General features: G+C 45.9%; 1 long non-coding RNA gene across 2 annotated transcripts; it reads left to right on the top strand.

Moving 5' to 3' along the window:
* Positions 1-646: 646 nt before the first annotated feature.
* Positions 647-9,711, top strand: LOC119457364 (uncharacterized). Of its 2 annotated transcripts, none has more exons than XR_005193214.2 (4): positions 647-792; positions 1,605-1,679; positions 2,999-3,160; positions 9,601-9,711. It is a non-coding gene; the product is annotated as an uncharacterized LOC119457364 (long non-coding RNA). The 2 variants fall into 2 exon arrangements; XR_007467617.1 differs by having other exon boundaries at positions 1,584-1,679.
* Positions 9,712-17,979: the final 8,268 nt, after the last annotated feature.

Below are 17,979 nucleotides of genomic sequence, written 5' to 3'. Positions count from 1 at the left end.
GGGTTCCTTCTGCAGCTTGCGCAAGGGAGCTGATCACGATCGAGAAATTCGATCCGCGGATAAGGCTCGATCGCGATCGAAAGTGCCAGTGTCACACAGCTTTAACTCCCCAAACACAGAAAGGCAATAACGTATACGCTGCACAAACAGGAACGGTCCGTGGGTTGCCACTTGTCGCGCCTGATCTTTACCAGCCACAGGAGTCGCCTCTTCGGATCTTTCGGAACATCTTCCAGATATTTCGCGAATGGTTTGTGCACTGTGGCACGCAACAACCGGGCATTTTGCCCTAGAAGACGCCGCACACGTGTCTCACTCAACCAGCCGCGACGATGCGTGGGGAGCGCAATGGCGGCCGCCGGTCGAAAGGCGGCATTCACCCCTTCACAGAATGACTCCACCCTCCACGGCGGCGGAGGGGGGCGCACGCATCGAGGAACCCTATCCTGCGTCTTCAACGGGCCGGTCGTCTGTGTGAGCTGCTTGATCCTGTTGTTTTGTGTTTGCTTTAATGAAATGGGACGTAGTTAGCGTGCACAAAAGTGCCAGAAGATACCTTGTGTTTCGTTGCAAACTCGCCGTATGCGTGGCGCGCCAGGCAAACATGGACCAACGATTTTTGTTCCGCAGGCCTTTGTGCCTGGTTGTCGTGGAAAGTTGGGTAGACATCGCAAAGAAATAATTCCTATTGGTAGCGTGCCTCAGATCGTCCACTACGCAGCGGCATGTATGCTGGGAGTAACATCGTCGACGCAGCACCGGCAACTTAGAGAGCGTCGTGCCATTGAAAAGGTAAGCAATCGTGCGTGCTAACTCTACGTGTTGTGCGTACTCCTCGTGTGTGCATAGGGTGCCTTGCGAACGTGGGAAATAGAACTCCCCCGACAACAGTGAAGCCTGTGCTTATGCATGTTGCGTGCGGGTTGTCAGAATTTATTTTTGCAAATGTAATGCCTCGATGCGAAATTGAATATCCTAATGAGCGTTTTCTTCCGACGGGGGGACATTACGGTCTGAAATAATCGTGTTCATCATGTGCACCTGTGCGTGCGCACCCGCTTTTCTGCTGGAGTTGCATATAACGACACGTCAGTCTCTTCACCAATACTTACTGCAATTACGTTGCTTCGCTTATAAACTCTTCGACGTAGTAAATAATATCTACTTACGAGGTTTTCGGTTTACGAGCAGCTTTAGGGGAAAGAAAGTAAGCAGTCACAGCTTGCCATACTAGTAGAGCTGTCTTTTCAAGACAAGGGATGTTGCCATAACTTTGACCTACCTAAACATGATAGGGGAAAGTTGCTTAAACCAAGTCATGAAAGCAAACCCTAGAATTGCTATGTAAACATACATTTCTTGTAGTGTGCTGCTGCTGCTGCGTGCGTGTTCAAAATTTTACTTTGATGTAGGGGTCCCTATTATCATGACATTCATCAATGACTCGACCTTGTGCTCTGTTGCCACCCTGCACTAGTGCAGACATGTTTTCGTGACTGTTTTTACGTGAACCTTGCATGTGTTCACAATATGACAGTTTTATTGTGCCAGTGCTATATGTTAACACATAATTCATTTTGTAGTGGTGAGGCCGTGACTCACAGCAGTGTCCACATGATGGCAGGGAACCTGTGGCCCTGGCTACAGCAGCACAGCGTGTAATCTGGATGTCACGTCAGGTATGTATGAAGTGTATGTGTACCTGAAAGTATGATCTCGGTATGATTTGTGTGTAAGCTAACAGACATATATTACTTAACGGAGCACTAAATAGGCTAAATATTTATGCAAGTATATTAAGCTTACTGCTTGTTTGTGACGAACACAAATTATCATGTTCTATATAAACCTAAATCTGGATGTCACGTCAGGTATGTGTGAAGTGTATGTGTACCTGAAAGTATGATCTTGGTATGATTTGTGTGTAAGCTAACAGACATATATTACTTAACGGAGCACTAAATAGGCTAAATATTTATGCAAGTATATTAAACTTACTGCTTGTTTGTGTTCGTAACCTTATGCACAAATTATCATGTTCTATATAAAACTAAACCTAACATGTCCTGATGTTGAGTATCTTTTTTTCTCTCTTTGATCACTTGGCTGCAAATTAAGTTTTATTTTTGCTTTGCACACAGTATATTTTACTTCTTATTTTGGTTTTATTGTTTTCAAACTGTTTCCGATGCTGTAGCTTTTATTTCTGTATTTTTTCTCTGTTTATGCTACACGCATGTGCAGTTTTTGTGCATGTTAGTATTCGAAGTGTAGTGTGCCAAATATGCCACAGGTCTAAGCATACAGCGTGCATACCTTTGTTTAACATTGCTATTTACAATTATTTCTGTCTAGTTCTCAGAATAATTGCCACTGGCAAACACACATTTGATGAGCTTGAATTTCTCTGAAACTGAAATATGAAGGTGCAGCCGTGTGACAGCTGAAGTACTGCACCAATGTCAAAGCTAGCTTGCACCCACTATTACTACAATGTGCCGACGGATATCCATCACTGTATTGGTACATTTTCTGAGAACCAGCCATGTCCACTAGGTCAAATTTGTAGTGTCCTTTTGAGCCTGCCGATCAGTTCATTTAACTTTTCAGGACAAAATTTACACAGGCAGGCTGCAGAGGCCAGTGGGGCCCTGGACTGAGGGCTTTGAACACCGCTCCTTAAAATATTTTCCAGTCAAATGAAGTTTCTATATGTGTATGCACAGGGAGGGGAAGGGAAATATACAACTTGACCTCGGCTAACAACTGGCATTTTGATGGAAGGATTAAATAAAGTAAGACTGGATGTGTGCTTGCATTAAAACAGTATTTGCATAGAAAAAAGTAAGCAGACATAGACTAATTTCTATCGCTTGTAATCTATGAAGGAAGCCCTTTTTCACGCATTAATAATGGGTCTGGCTCACACATACGTTGTTATTTATGCGGTATGCCTCGCTGATTTCTCGCGTCAATTTTCCACTGTGAGTGACAATAGGTGAACGATCTTATCTGGCCTGAAGTCCTATGGCGGCAATGCACGACCGCATTGGGGAGGCTGAGGTTCAGGGCAAGAGCCTTTATGGAAAGGGCAGTAACAGGCACAAGGAGGACCCAGTGAAGGAGGGATTGGATCCAGTTCATCTGAATGCTGTAATTGGTATGTATTATTTTCATTGTGAAGACTGAATAATACTGCATGGGAAAGTTGTACTTTCGGGCAGTGTAGCGTACTTTCATAATTTCTGTAGATGAGGCTCATAACCACCTTTGCACTCTCATGAAGGAAAGCCGCCATTTGTGTGGGTCATTCCATGCCAACCGTCCCAAAATCATCAGCCCTTGCTAAATTGTCGAGCTGCCATGGTCCGTTGATCCTTGGGGAAGTCCTGAACGAGCACCCCTTCCCTAACTGGTTGTGTTTGTGAGAACTGTCGAAGGGGGGGGGGGGCAGAAATGGCTCACTGATAGCTATTTGTAGTGATACATTTTTCTATCATGTGTGGGCAGCTGATGGTGAATAGAAAATGTTTATAGCGGAAATATGGTCATCGCAGCATTTGTTGTAGTGTAGTGTGGCTGTAACTAGCTTTAATATTCGTGATGTATGCGCACAATTTTACCTGAGCTGCCTCAGTGCACACAATGTGCAGGAATGAGGATTTTAATGTATTCCTTATGAACCATCCCACCTCTATTTGGAATGATATGCCTCTTCACACTCGGCAGTAATTTTCATTATTCGAAATAAACAGCCCCCGTGTTTCTTGCAGAAATCTGGAATAGTTGGATGCAATGTCTTAAACAGTTTTGTGGGAAAATGTGTGTTGATGTTTGTTGTATACATCTCTTTGAGTGTTCATACAAAAAAGCTTGCTGGCAAGACCAAGTGTAGCCTAACTGCATAGTTGTGCCCTCTATTTTGGTGGAGTGAAACTCTACTGCATTTTAGTGCAGTGCACATCAATCCAGTTTCTTAACTTAAAGATTTCTTTTGCTTAAAACAAAAAGTACCTTTCTTAAATTTCTTATTCAAATAGTCTTGTCATTATCTGTGATGATTGCCATAAGCTCGAGGACAAAAAGTACGGCGCGAAGCAGACGAGGACGAGGTTAGATAAAGAATGACATATACGGGCGCCAACATCCAGCTGTTTATTCGGCAGAAAACACGCTGTTTTATACATCACACTGTGCAAAGTAGTCATAGTAAAGATAAACGAACAGGAGTGAAGGGATCCAACAAGTGCTCGTGAGGCAGTGATCATCACAGTAGAGAGGAATGCAAAGGTTACAGCAGGGACCTAAACTGGCAAGCACATAGGAACACGCGTCCATTACAGGCTCAAATCAAGTGGCATACAAACACGACAGCTGCATGTTCTAATCTTGGCGGTGTTTTACAGGCTATCATTAAGAACGACAATTCTTTGTCACTTAATATTATTGACTGCGTGCTAACACACTGACTGCCTGCTCGATTTATTAAGAACGCCTCGATTATTTCCATTTCAGTGCGGTTTCTTGCTTTCCTTAGAAAGGGCATTTGCTCCAGTTGTGGCGCACAACCACAGCACCTGCAGTGCCCGCCCGTGTTGCTGTTGACCACCAGCATGTGTATTGTATGTCTTGTTCATGTTGGTACTATGTGACTTGTTGCTTTATGCTGCCAGTATGCAGCACGGACAATAAAGCCATTCCTTGAAACCGGTGCCTCCCTATTCAGATGCAACATACTGGCGACGAGGATGGGATAGAACAAAAAAACGGAAGATGGCAACGGCGGTCGGCAAGCTTCCGGAATTTGATTCCAACAGCGGAAGTTTGGACGTCTTCGTCGAACGCTTCGAACTGTACACCTCGGCTAATGAGGTCGCCGAGGCCAAGAAGCTACATCTATTCCTGAGCGCCATCGGAGAAGAAGCGTATGTGACGCTCCGAAGCCTGCTCCTCCCAAAGACGCCCAGCACAGCGACGTACAAGGAAGTCGTGGCGGCGCTGCAGAAGCACTATTCCCCACGGCGTTCAGTGGTGAGCGAAAGATACCACTTTAATCAAAGGAAGCAAGCGCCTCAAGAAAGTGTCACAGACTTCGTGGTCCAGCTCAAGAAATTGGCAGCCTCATGCGATTTCGGCAGCTTCCTGGAACAAGCATTGCGGGACCGCCTGATAGCCGGTCTGAATTCCGAGGCCATACGTTGCCGGTTGCTGGCGATGACCGACATCGAGCTCACCTGGGACCATGCTTGCAACATCGCTACAGCCATGGAGATGGCAGCGAGAGATGCATTGGGAATGGTTGCGGAAAACAGCGCTGCACAGTTGTACAGCAGCAGCGACGTCCACTGGCAGAGCAAATCATCGAAGCTGCGACCGCGCTCAGAGGCAGGGGCAGCCAGCGGCCACGGCCCCGACAATCCGACACCAAGGACTTCGATGCAAAGAGCTAAGTCAATTTGTCATCGATGCGGGGGGCGGCACGCACCTGTAAAGTGTCCGTTCTTGAACAGCTCTTGTTATAAGTGCCAAAAGGAAGGTCATATTGCGAAAATGTGCAAAAGCAGAGTTGTACATCAATTAGAGTCGGAACCTCCGGACAAAGAGTTGCTTACGCTTTGTCACATCGATAACCGTTCGGGCAGTCCTGCCATTTTAATAAATGTACGGTTGAACGGGAAAGAGGTACCCATGGAACTAGACACAGGAGCGGCAGTTTCCGTAATGTCGGAAGCAGAGTGCGCGAAGCATTTCCCAAGTGCTAATTTCAGGCACGCTGATATCAAACTTGTTACGTACAATGGCCGGTTGATACCATAGGAATAATTGATGTTGAAGTGAGATACTATGAGCAGTGCTTTCATTTGCCTACGTTGTTTGGCCGCAACTGGCTCTGTAAAGTCAAAATCCGGTGGCATGAAGTAATGCCAGTGAACGCACTGACAAAGGAAATACCCTTGACTGACAAATATCGCGAAGTGTTCGAGCCTGGTTACGGAGCAATAACAGGTTTCAAGGCAAGCATTGTTGTTAAAGAGAACGCTTCACCGGTATTCTGTAAGGCACGACCGGTGCCGTACGCGCTGCGCGAACAAGTCGAGCAGGAATTGGCCAACTTAGAAAAAGCTGGAGTCGTATACCGGATGCGCCACAGTACTTGGGCGACCCCTCTGGTGATTGTTCCAAAGAAAAACAGCAAGGAGCTTCGGCTATTGCACGGTAAACCGTGCAATAGAGGTTGACCAGTACCCGCTCCCTCTGCCAGAGGACATATTTGCAACGTTACATGGCGGAACCGTGTTTTCTGTTCTGGATTTGTCCAAGGCGTACTTGCAGCTCGAATTGGACGAGCGAGCGCAAGAACTGCTCACTGTCAATACACACTTGGGCTTGTTCAGGTTCCGACGGTTGCCATATGGCGTAGCCTGCGCGCCGGCAGTGTTTCAAGCAGTGATGGACCAAATCCTACACGGGCTGTCTGGCACGGCCTGTTACTTAGATGACGTCATCATCGCAGACGAAGATCGAAAGCAGTGCTATGACAGGTTGGAGCAGGTGCTCATACGCCTACGAAAACACGGCATAAGGGTCAACACTGATAAGTGCAAGTTGTTCCAACAACGAATAAGATACCTGGGTCATGAAGTTGACAAAAATGGCTTGCATCCCACTGCGGATAAAGTAGCAGCCATAAAGCATGCGCCAAAACCGGACAATGTGACCCAGCTGAAAGCTTTTTTGGGCTTGATAAATTTCTACTCAAAATTTTTGCCTAACATGGCTACGGTTCTAGAACCCCTGCATGACTTGTTGCGCAGAGAAACAGCGTGGCATTGGTCGCGTCAGTGTGATGATGCATTTAGGGCTTGCAAAGAAATGCTGACAAATGACAATGTTCTCGAGTTGTACGATGTCAAAAAATAAATACAGCTAACGTGTGACGCGTCCGAATATGGTCTTGGTGCTGTTTTGTCGCATGTCGTGAACGGAACAGACAAACCAATTGCATTTGCGTCGCGGTCACTATCCCCCGCTGAACGTAATTATGGCCAGATCGAAAAAGAAGCTTTGAGCATTGTGTTTAGTGTGAAAAGATTTCACAACTATCTGTATGGTCGAGCTTTCAATGTGTTAACAGACCATCAACATTAACCGTGCTCTTCGACCCGAAAAGGAAAGCCAGTGTTGTGGCCACTGCTAGGGTACACCGGTGGTTCGCTTTCCTAGCTAACTACAGCTATAAGATAGCACACAAGCCTGGAACGGCAATTGGTCATGCAGATGCTTTATCTAGACTGCCATTGCCCGAGATAGCTGAGAAAACTGAAGAATTTTTTTTAATTTTTCCACTCTGGACAATCTTCCTCTGACCGCAAAGGACATCGAGCGTGAAACAACACGCGACAAACTACTAACGGTAGTTCGCGACATGATATGGCATGGCTGGCCAAAAGCTGTTTCTCAGGAATTGCAACCTTTTTGGGTTCGACGTTTTGAACTGTCTGTTGAAGCTGGTTGCGTCGTTTGGACGAATAGAGTAATCATTCCGAAATGTTTACAGAATGTTGTACGGAACTTGCTGCATGAACAGCACCTGGGAATCGTAAAGATGAAAATGGTAGCAAGGTCAATGATCTGGTGGCCAGGAATTGATGAGGCACTTGAAGAAACGGTGCGAAAGTGCAGCATTTGTCAAAGTGTGCAAACTGCTGCACAGCCAGCGCCTGTGACTCCCTGGAAAACGTGTGAGCACCCATGGGAAAGGGTGCATCTTGATTTTGCCGAGAAAGAAGGTAAAATGTTCCTTTTAGCAGTTGATGTTTATAATAAAGTAAGTGGTTGGAAGTTAAAGTGTGTAACACGACGACGGCCACTATGACAGTTGCAGTGGTTAGATCGCTGTTTGCTGCGCATGGTCTGCCTTTAGAAGTGGTAACAGATAACGGGCCACAATTCCGTGCCGAGGAGTTCCAAAGTTTTCTGAAAGCGCACGGTGTAAAACACACATTCACGCCTCCATACCACCCGCAATCTAACGGGGCGGCGGAGCGTGCTGTACAGACTACAAAGACTGCACTGTTCAAGCAGTTGTTGGAGGACAGAGAAAAAGGCAGTACCAGAACCCTGCAGCACAGAATAGACAACTTTCTTTTGTGCTATCGAACTACGCCGCACACATTCACCGGAAAGACTCCGGCCGAATTGTTTTTGAGAAGGAAGTTGCGGACACGATTGACCCTGCTGAGACCGAAGCTGACAAGTGCTATGACTGAGAAAACAGAAAGGGTGAAACGGTCAGCAGATAAGCGCAGAGCGAAGCCGCTGTATTTTGCAGTTGGTGACCGTGTGCTGGTTCGTTCGATGCGAGGCGAGTCAGTTAAGTGGCTTCCTGGAAAAGTTACGCGAGTGAAGTCTCCAACTACGTACTTGGTTGTTACTGCAAACAAAGTGCGTTTTGTACATGCAGATCAGTTGCGACATTCCGTGCTTGACGACGATAATCAAGATAACAGGGAAATGTGCCTGCCACACGCGTCCGAGGTCGCTTTTCCTCCGCTGCCTGTTGTTCAGCCAGAGCCTCAAGTTGAACCACGGCCGTCAGACCAGGGGGAAACCGATAATGAACAGATTCCACTAAGACGGAGCAACCGGGAAAGGCGGCCTCCTGAGCGTTGAGGCTACGACCGTTTTTGATCTAGTAGGGAAGGAAGTGTTGTGTCGCTATCTGGAATACGGCAAGTGTGTCTACCGCTATTGGATGATGAAGTGATAGTGACAGCACCATGTTGTTGCGCATGCGCGAGTGTATCTTTGGCTGTATATATATTCTTGTTCATGTTGGTACTATGTGACTTGTTGCTTTATGCTGCCAGTATGCAGCACGGACAATAAAGCCATTCCTTGAAACCGGTGCCTCCCTATTCAGATGCAACACAGCTAAACTGAAACACCCTGTATAGCACATTTTTTACTGGGGCCTATGCAAAATATTGTTCGTAAAGAAATGAAATTTTAGATATACATTTTTCTGTAAATAGTGTCTAGAAAGGTGCTGCAATTTTATTATTTCCTAGTAAATGTTAGCAATGACCAAAATAAGTGCACAGTAAGTAGAAAAGTGTAAACGTAATTAGAACTGCATTACAATACATTTAAAAAAGTGTAATTTACAACACACTTCATGTGCGCACATCCACTCAATTAGCTCGTATTGCACACTACTATCCATTGCTGTGCCTCTTGGTCCATTATCGAACACCCCTTGCTTTTTCAGGCCTGCGCAAGTGGACCCACACACACAGTGGCTATACACGCACCTGGTCATTCACAAACATATGCACACACTAGCAGGTCGTTCGGGAATTTTGCCATGCGCCATTACTCTTCCCGTTAAGGCACTCCGCACGTCTGACCCCCAGGGGACACACTCTCGCTACCTTCGCGTGCACAGCCATAATAATGGCGGCACCATGCATCTGACATTGGTTGAAGTTCAGCATCTGTTCATTCACATGTTCAGTTCCACCGAATGATATAGAAAGTTAGTATTGTTCTGCTAGTGTGCTGCAATGCTATGCTAAATTTTCATCTTGTTTCTTGCAGGTTACATCCTCCAGCAAGTTCACGAAGACAAATGTGCAGCTCAAAAGCAGCCTGTCCTCCATGCTAAGCAGGGAGATTAAGTAGCCTGGAAAGCAGGTGGTCCTGTAAATACGGGGTGTTTTTTTAACTGCACGACACAGACGCTCTTTTTGCCGCCAGTTTCGGTTTCAAGGAGCCTGCCAAGGGGAAGTAATTGTTCGCATAGCTCCCACATGAACTCCGCTATTCAAAATTTGATTGTTGGGATAGGTAGTACTCATTTGTACTCAGTACTCATTTGCTGTAGCTACCTATTGTTCATAATTAGAAAATTAATTAGTGTAACTTCGGTAATTACGCACGTAAGTGCTGAAATTCCTATGTATCTAGAGGCTGCCAGTCCGTACACTCGAATGGTAAAGAGAACGTGACCAAGATTCACATCTTTCTAATTTCAAAAACTTGGTGCAACTAAAAAAACACCCCGTATGTGCTATCTAGTCATGTTTGTGATTTCTATGTCAGCACATTCTTAAATAAATATGAACCAACTCAACTATATATACATCTGCTCATTTATTACCCTGTTTAATTTATAGCTGACACAACAATGCAGCATTTGTATCCAAATGCCTGCATCGCTAGGCATCCAAGATTGATGGGCATGGGTAGACTCGCATATATAGAACGATGGATAGCCACTCATTGCCAGAAATGGTCTGCTGGAGTTTACATTACAACTCTTTGTAGTGACCATACTTTCATGTTGATTTGTGCCATGCAAATTGAGGAATGTTAATGTAGTGCATAGAAAGCCAAGTGTGCAGGCATTCAGAAGGGTTATACTAATGCACTGTGTTAGAATAGCAATGAACCAAAAAATATCTATTGACCTGTATACTGCAAACATTCGCTTGCATGACCAGCAATACAGATGTCTGCATTGCGGCCTTTAATGTCAACCTAATGTTAACGTTCAATTGCATGTCATTAGGAAACGCATCAGAAGCTCATGCGTCAGGTGCACATCAGAAACTCGTACGTCAGATGCACATCAGAAACTCATGCGTCAGGTGCACATCAGAAACTCATGCGTCAGGTACTCTATAGAAATATGGTGGCCAATTTGTAATAGACTCACATTAGGAATACATCAGAAAGCGCATTAGACAGTCATTAGCCACTCAAATGATTCTGCTGCATAAAGACATCAGTCTCTCTATAGAACCACATTAAATTTTTTCTAAGGAAGTTACGGTTCTTGTTTCATTTCTTTCTATTGTACCAACGTCTTCCTAAAAAATAGCTGGCTGGTTTTGTGAATATCCGAACGTGCTTCCAAACTTATTTTGAAATTTAGGTATAATTTATTTTAGACAATAAACCCAGGTAACGTGTTTTGAAAGTTCATTTCTTTCTTAAGGCGAATATTTATGAAGACAGCACTAAGAAATATTTTTGGGCCTCTTCAGCTATGTAATGGAAAGGCGTGTTTGTGCGACTCTTGGGCAGCTTGAAACGTACCACAAAAATAAATAGTGTCCAATGTGTGCAACTAAAGGACACAGAAGTAGAAAAGTTGACTGCAGCCCCACACGTAGTATTCGTACAAAGGAATACACTTTAAGCTATTTGACTGAGTATTTTTGCATTATATCAAAGCAGAATTTTTGCGTACCTGATCTTCGGTGCAGATGAAGGATGTCCGAATTATTGCACAAGCTTGTTTGCTTAGTACAAACCGGTACCTCGAAACAAAGATTCTATCCTCAATATGCAGCGCACATTAGAGCACTGCACGGGCCGATTTTTTCAGCCCGGCCCGGGCCCGTTTTTACTTTGGGCTGCCCGACCGAGCCCGATCAAAAGTTTTATGGCGAGACCCGGGCCCGGCCCGGGCCCGAAAATAATCTACGTTACCCGCCCGGCCCGGCCTGCCACCCCTTCGCCTTAGGCCCTAGCCCAGCCCGAGCCCGGCTCGAAACCGGCCCGAACCCGGCCCGATACCGAAAAAGATCACCGAGCGGCATTTTAAAAAATAAAATAAAGAAGAGAATGACAGGAATTTATTCTTAAGGCATAAATATATGTCATGTGCAATTATGAACACCATTTGAGTGGTCTGAACGCAAATACCAGCGCGCGAAGTAGTACGAATGACCCTGCCGAGCAGTATCACTAGCAGTTTCCAACGGCACGACCTTGATGCGGCCCAATCCACTCTATCGCAGCGCCGCCACAGTAGTTTTCCACGTCGGGCGCCTCACTGCAAAGCATGCGCCGCCCCAGCCGCTAGTCCCACTCAACCGTATTCTAGTACACTATGGGCGTCTTGCGCTGGAGTTTGAGGTATAGTAGCGGCGCCTGGTGGCGGCGAAAAAAAACGTCATCTGGGTAGCACCAGCTTGTATAGTATTGAGCCCTGGCTGTGGCGAAGCACGTTTCTAGCCCGCGTTTTGCGTCGATTCGCACTTTTTTCTGCCCTGTTTCGAGTGCGAAAAGGCTCGTCACTTCTCACAGACCATGGCGACCAGGTTGAGAGCTGGCCGCAGCCTATAATTATACGAAAACGGACTCTCCGTGTGCCGTGGGTCGTAATGCTGGAAGCAGAAGACATCGGCGACGACGATCCGGAGACACCTAGCTCAGCCTCGGAAAAGCGTCACCGTCATTACTGCTGCGTTGTGGGCTGCCATGAACAAGAAGACCTGAATCCCAACATCAGATTCCACCGTTTTCCTTCAATGACTCACGAAGTGGAGCGTCGGGCGCGCTGGATAACTGCAGTTCGTCGCGTTGGGTAAGCGAAATGGAAGACCGACATAGCAGCAGGCATGGCTGGTGATTCACGATTCGAGACCCGGCCACAGCGACAATAAACAATTCGACCGGTGCGAAGTGGTGAAGTGACCAGGTGTGTGCAAATGACCACAAATGGTCGGGCTGATTCGGTGACAATTCAGTACCCCACTACGAGCAGCACAGGTTAGACAGTTGAATTTGCTCATCCTTAACCTCAAGCCAGCACGTTGAGGCAGCACAGCAAGGTAGTATTGATTACAGCACATCGATGTTCGAGCGCTGTCATTAAAAGCTACATCAAGCGAGCAGTGCACGAGCTCGCGCTGCAGCGCGATTCGCACGTACGTACGTCATTGCGAGCTTATATGCATTGCATCAGTTAATTATTTATCAATTGCTAAAGGGACAGATGGCCGCTACTACAGCGCAGGCATAATTACTTGTCCAGCGGCATGCAGTCAACAAAGATTCCAGGAGACCCGCCGTTTCGCGGCATCTAAAGGACCGCTGCCGTCACGGCGCGTACGATCGTGCGCTCGAGCAGTTCGTACTTCGTACATCGCGGCATGCTGAAAGACCGCTGCCGTCGCGGCGCGTATACCGTCGTGCGCTCGAGCTATTCCCTAAACGTGATGTGTGCTTATCGCTGCGGTGACTGCATTTATAGGCAAGCATTTCCTCACGTTTGTGCGCCTGAATATAGCAGCGTGCAAACCTTACCTGAAGTTCAACTTCGCAGGTGCGTGACTCTCTTCACTTGCGATTGACACCGCGCTAAAACTTCGCCGCTTATTCCTTGAACGGCGTACACGTATTCGGCGTTGCATAATTTCTTGCCTTAATGCAGCATGCCACCCATGGAAAAATCTTCCGCGCCCGATATTCGTTGCAAGCCGTGGTACAACACAACCGAAAGTGGCGGGTTCGTATTGTAAACGTGCTTCCCGAAGCAGACGACCGAGCTTGGTAATACCCAGTTTCGAATTGAGGGCACTTTTTAGCACCATTTTTGCAGCGCCCCCTGGGCAACGCAAGAGCCCCATAGCCGAAGCGCAGCCACGACCGGTCGTGAGCGCAGCGCATCAATGGAGTAAATGGAGAAAGAACCAGCTGGTGTCAGCGGCTCTAAACCGCGCCCCTTCACGACTTACCGCTCGGCTGTGTTCGGCTGCGCTTTCCCCCCCCCACTTTTTTCCCCCTCCTCTCTCCACTACTCTGTTAGTCATCACCCCCTCCCCCGTACAGCGCTGTTGAGGTGCCCTCTCACGAGAGGCAGTTACGACGCTGTACTTTTCTCTTCTCCTCCTATTTAATAATCACTCATACATACATAGCTTCTCGTTCCTCCATGGTGCAGCGTAATACGCTGCTGCTAGGCGGGCGGTTGAGAACATGCGTGCAATCATGGATGGACGCAATGCCATATTTCAGCCGCGTGACGAATTATCTTACCATACATCGTTTTACCAATTCGCCTTTGAAGAATCAGCAAGTCGCGAACGCACTTGCACGGCGCTGAAAGCATTAATTACATTGATTTAGGTTCAATGGAGGTAGCTGACAGATGGAGTAGCACACGAGGAATAAAGATTATGAACAGGGATAAGGTGCCTCAGAAAGGCTGGCCAACGTTTCGATAGGAGGACCTATCTTCGTCAAAGGCGGCCTCGTCATCCTCGGCGGGTTAGTTTTAAAGGGTTAGTGGAGTGACGTCACATCGATGTCGGCTGTGGCTGGCTGTAAAGAGAGAGACTGAAAAGAAAATGACCGCTGGCGCTTGACTGTCTAGGCGCGGTTTCCTCCATCTGTCAGCCACCTTTGTTGATTTTGTATTTCGAGACCAGCTGACAATGACGGAACAGGGTAAGTTCCCCTTGTTATCCTTTGCACGTGTAGCGATCCTTGCAGATAGCCAGTACAAGTACCTGAAGCAACACTTTCCACCAGGACCACACCCGCCGTACATAAGACATTTGAGCGGGGCGCAAGCATCAGATATTCTCCCATTAGTTTGTGACACTCCAGCGGACACCACACACTTCATCGTCAATGTAGGCACTAACAACTTCAACACACACAACGCCACGGAAACGATCGAGTCTATGAACGACGTAATACGCACCATACAAAAAGTTCGCCCAAACGCACACATAACCGTGAGAACGGTTGCTCCCCGCTTACAAAACAAACACCGGCCACTAATCCACCAAACTAACACTCATGAAACACAATGAGGAGATCAACAAACTCAACTCGTTAATCTTTAACTTAGAACAAGTCCACAAGAACGTCGACACAATGCACCACGCAGAAATACACGAAGCACCGCATGAACACCTAGCTTGGGATGGCTTCCATCTAAACCGCAGAGAAATACAGCTAGCTTCCCAACACATTAAATCCTTTATTAAGGACAAATACAGAAAAACACTCTTTGAATCTAACTGAGAAACCACATCCACCGACTCTACCGACAGTGCCCTCCGCACAACACAACTGCAGCGGTCACCTCGGGCACACAGACAGCTCATTGTGAAACGATCCACCGCGCACACAGTATTCCAAAGACGAAATCAAAACCAGTGCAAACAGACACAACTGTTACAGACAACACAAAATCCACAACCGAAGCATTCACACAGACACCCACACGCTCGCCTGCACACGCAAATACTCAAACAGAAACAGAGGTGGAACTAAGTGAGGCATGCGGAAACAAACCTGCCAAACAGAAACAAACTACACGCAGATCTACCCGCCAAAAGGCAAATAAATGACAGCCATTGCAAGTTAATAACCATTCTCAGCCACGCCGTACAGAATTTCTGCAGGCTAGAAAACTTACCAAGAAACGTGTGAGTTACACCTTCCATCTCGTACACAGACGTACACAGACTGCAAACGTACACAGACTGCACACAGAACAATATAATCCCCAAATTACAAACACTGAAGGCTATACCAGCTCTAGGAACATTCCCACCACATCATCGTGCAAACTGGCAGACAACACTAAACGATGCCTCATTCTCACTTTTGAATATACTCACTGAATACTGCGAAGAACAACTGGAAAGTTTTAGCCAGAGACTTCAGAATATAGGTCTGACACCAGATGAGACGAAAGATTTAGAACAGTACCACGAAGCACAGTCTCGAAAACTGGTTCAAAAACAGATGAAGAAAGCGAACTTCAATCCAAAAACAACCTTCCAGGCAAACAGCTACCTCACGCCAAGGGAGCTCGAATCTACAAATACCAGACGTGGCTGAAGTCTCCCAAAAATTAAATCAGTCTAATGTTGTACACATTTCAAAAACATTAAGTATGGAAGAAATAGGCGTACTTAGCAAGGGCCTAAACGTTTGTCCCTCGAACAACACAATAAATGAATTTGAGCTTCACAAGGATCTTTCGGAATTTTCCCGATGAATGCGGATAAGACATTTTTTCGCGGACAACGCACCAGACACCGGGACGACCCCACTTAGAGCCGAATCTACTTGGACTCCTGAACCAGAACATGCCGTAGAACTCGACCTATACCTTAAAACTGTCACTAAAGAAATTATAAGCCAATCCAAGACAACTAAGCGAGCTAAACACATAACCTTATCGGAGAGTCGTATCATTTCAAATCTTAGTTGCCGGAACGACATTGTCATTAAGGAAGCAGATAAGGGTAGAAGTATAGTTATTTGGCCGATAGGTAAGTACAAGCACGAGGCTTACAGACAGCTAAACAACCCTGAACATTACCGTAAGCTAGACAACGATCCGACATTATCATACACACTGAAAATTACCAACAGGCTGAAATCACTTTTGGGTGATGAATTGATAACATCGCAAGAATTCAAATTTCTTAAACCAAGCAACAAAACTGCAGGACGCTTCTACCTCCTTCAGAAAATTCATAAAATTCCACCCACTGAACTTCACACCGCTAATATCCCAGGGCATCCGATAGTATCCAACAACAACACCTCGACAGAAAGCCTCTCCACATTTCTTAACCACTTCCTTGGTGACATTCCGAAAACACTTGCGTCATTTGTACAAGATACCCCCCACCTACTCAGAATTATAGAGGACATTAATACTAAAGGCACACTACCGCAAAACATAATTCTCGCAACTCTAGACGTCACGGCCCTGTACGCCAACATTCAAATCCCTGATGGTTTAAATTCGATAAAAGAAACGCTGTCCAAACACAATGCACAACACTCTATTGAAGTATAGTTGTCTCTTCTTGAATTAGTTCTGACATATAATTACTTCGAACTTGAGGAAAATTATTACCTACAAATACATGAGACAAGTATGGGCACACCTTTTGCATCAACCTACGCGAACATATTTATGGGTACTCTAGAAACAGATATCCTATCTCGTTGCATACACAAGCCCCACACATACCTACGATACATGATGATGATGATGATGATGTATGGTGTTTAATGGTGCAAGGTCCAAGTATGGCCAAAGAGCGCCATGCCAGTGTTTGTGAGTTTGCAGTGGAGCAATGAATTCTGAGAAGTAGATGAGGCGTGGCTGTAAAGGGGCCTAAAATAATCGCTGTATAGTGCGTAAAAATATACATGTACTAAAATCATGGCAATGACTAATGAGGTGTACTATGAAATGAAGAATGCATTGAGAAAGAAGAATACTATATTTAAAATATTTAAAATGCAGTAATTGGGAAGAAGCACTACTGCCTAAACAGAGCCCTTGAACCACAAGGGCCTGGAGGCATGTGCTATAAAAAACTACTATCACAGCGGCATCCTCTGGAGAGAGGATGCGCTACGAACTAGTTGGGCTAATGCCTACGATACATAGACGACATATTCATAATATGGGGACATGGTCAGGACAGTTTAGATAAATTTGTAACTTTCCTAAATTCTTTTCACACAACAATAAAATTCACATCGGAATCTTCAAATGAGCGCATAAACTTTCTGGACACAACAATATATATTGATAATGGGACACTAAAGACAACGCTGTATAGGAAACCTTTTGATAAAGAACAGTACCTAGAATATAACGGCCACCATGACATACATTGCAAACCAGGTATCTTTAAAGGTCAAGCCACACGACGTCGTCGCATTTTCGTTGAAAACCATGACTACGTAGAAAGACTCGATCACCTTAAGGAAACCCTATCAAGCAGGAACTACGCGAACACTGCCCTTCAGAAAGCCTACACCAATGCAACCAAGCTTGATTGAGCCGAGGTCCTCAAACCCCGCCCTAAGATCACAAGGACAACAACGCCTCTTCTTACTACTAAATTCTCAAACGCACTCCTCAACGTGAACAACATCCTCAGTAAATACTACCCAATTCTCACCAGCAACCAGAACCAAATAAGATCTTTCCCGACTTGCCCAGAGTAGCCTACACACGGAACAGTAATTTCAAGGGCATTCTTGTACACGCCAAACTAAGGACAAAGACGAAGCCAACATGGGGTCCCTGTGGCCGCTCCAGGTGTTCCACGTGCAAACATATTCAATCTACTACTACAGTAAAAAGTACAGCGTCAGATTGCTTTCACAAGGTAACTTCGAATTTCATCT

Source organism: Dermacentor silvarum, chromosome 7 (genome assembly GCF_013339745.2).
Source record: "Dermacentor silvarum isolate Dsil-2018 chromosome 7, BIME_Dsil_1.4, whole genome shotgun sequence".
Classification (NCBI taxonomy): Eukaryota; Metazoa; Arthropoda; class Arachnida; order Ixodida; family Ixodidae; genus Dermacentor; species Dermacentor silvarum.
This window is presented reverse-complemented; position numbering and strand designations above follow the sequence as displayed.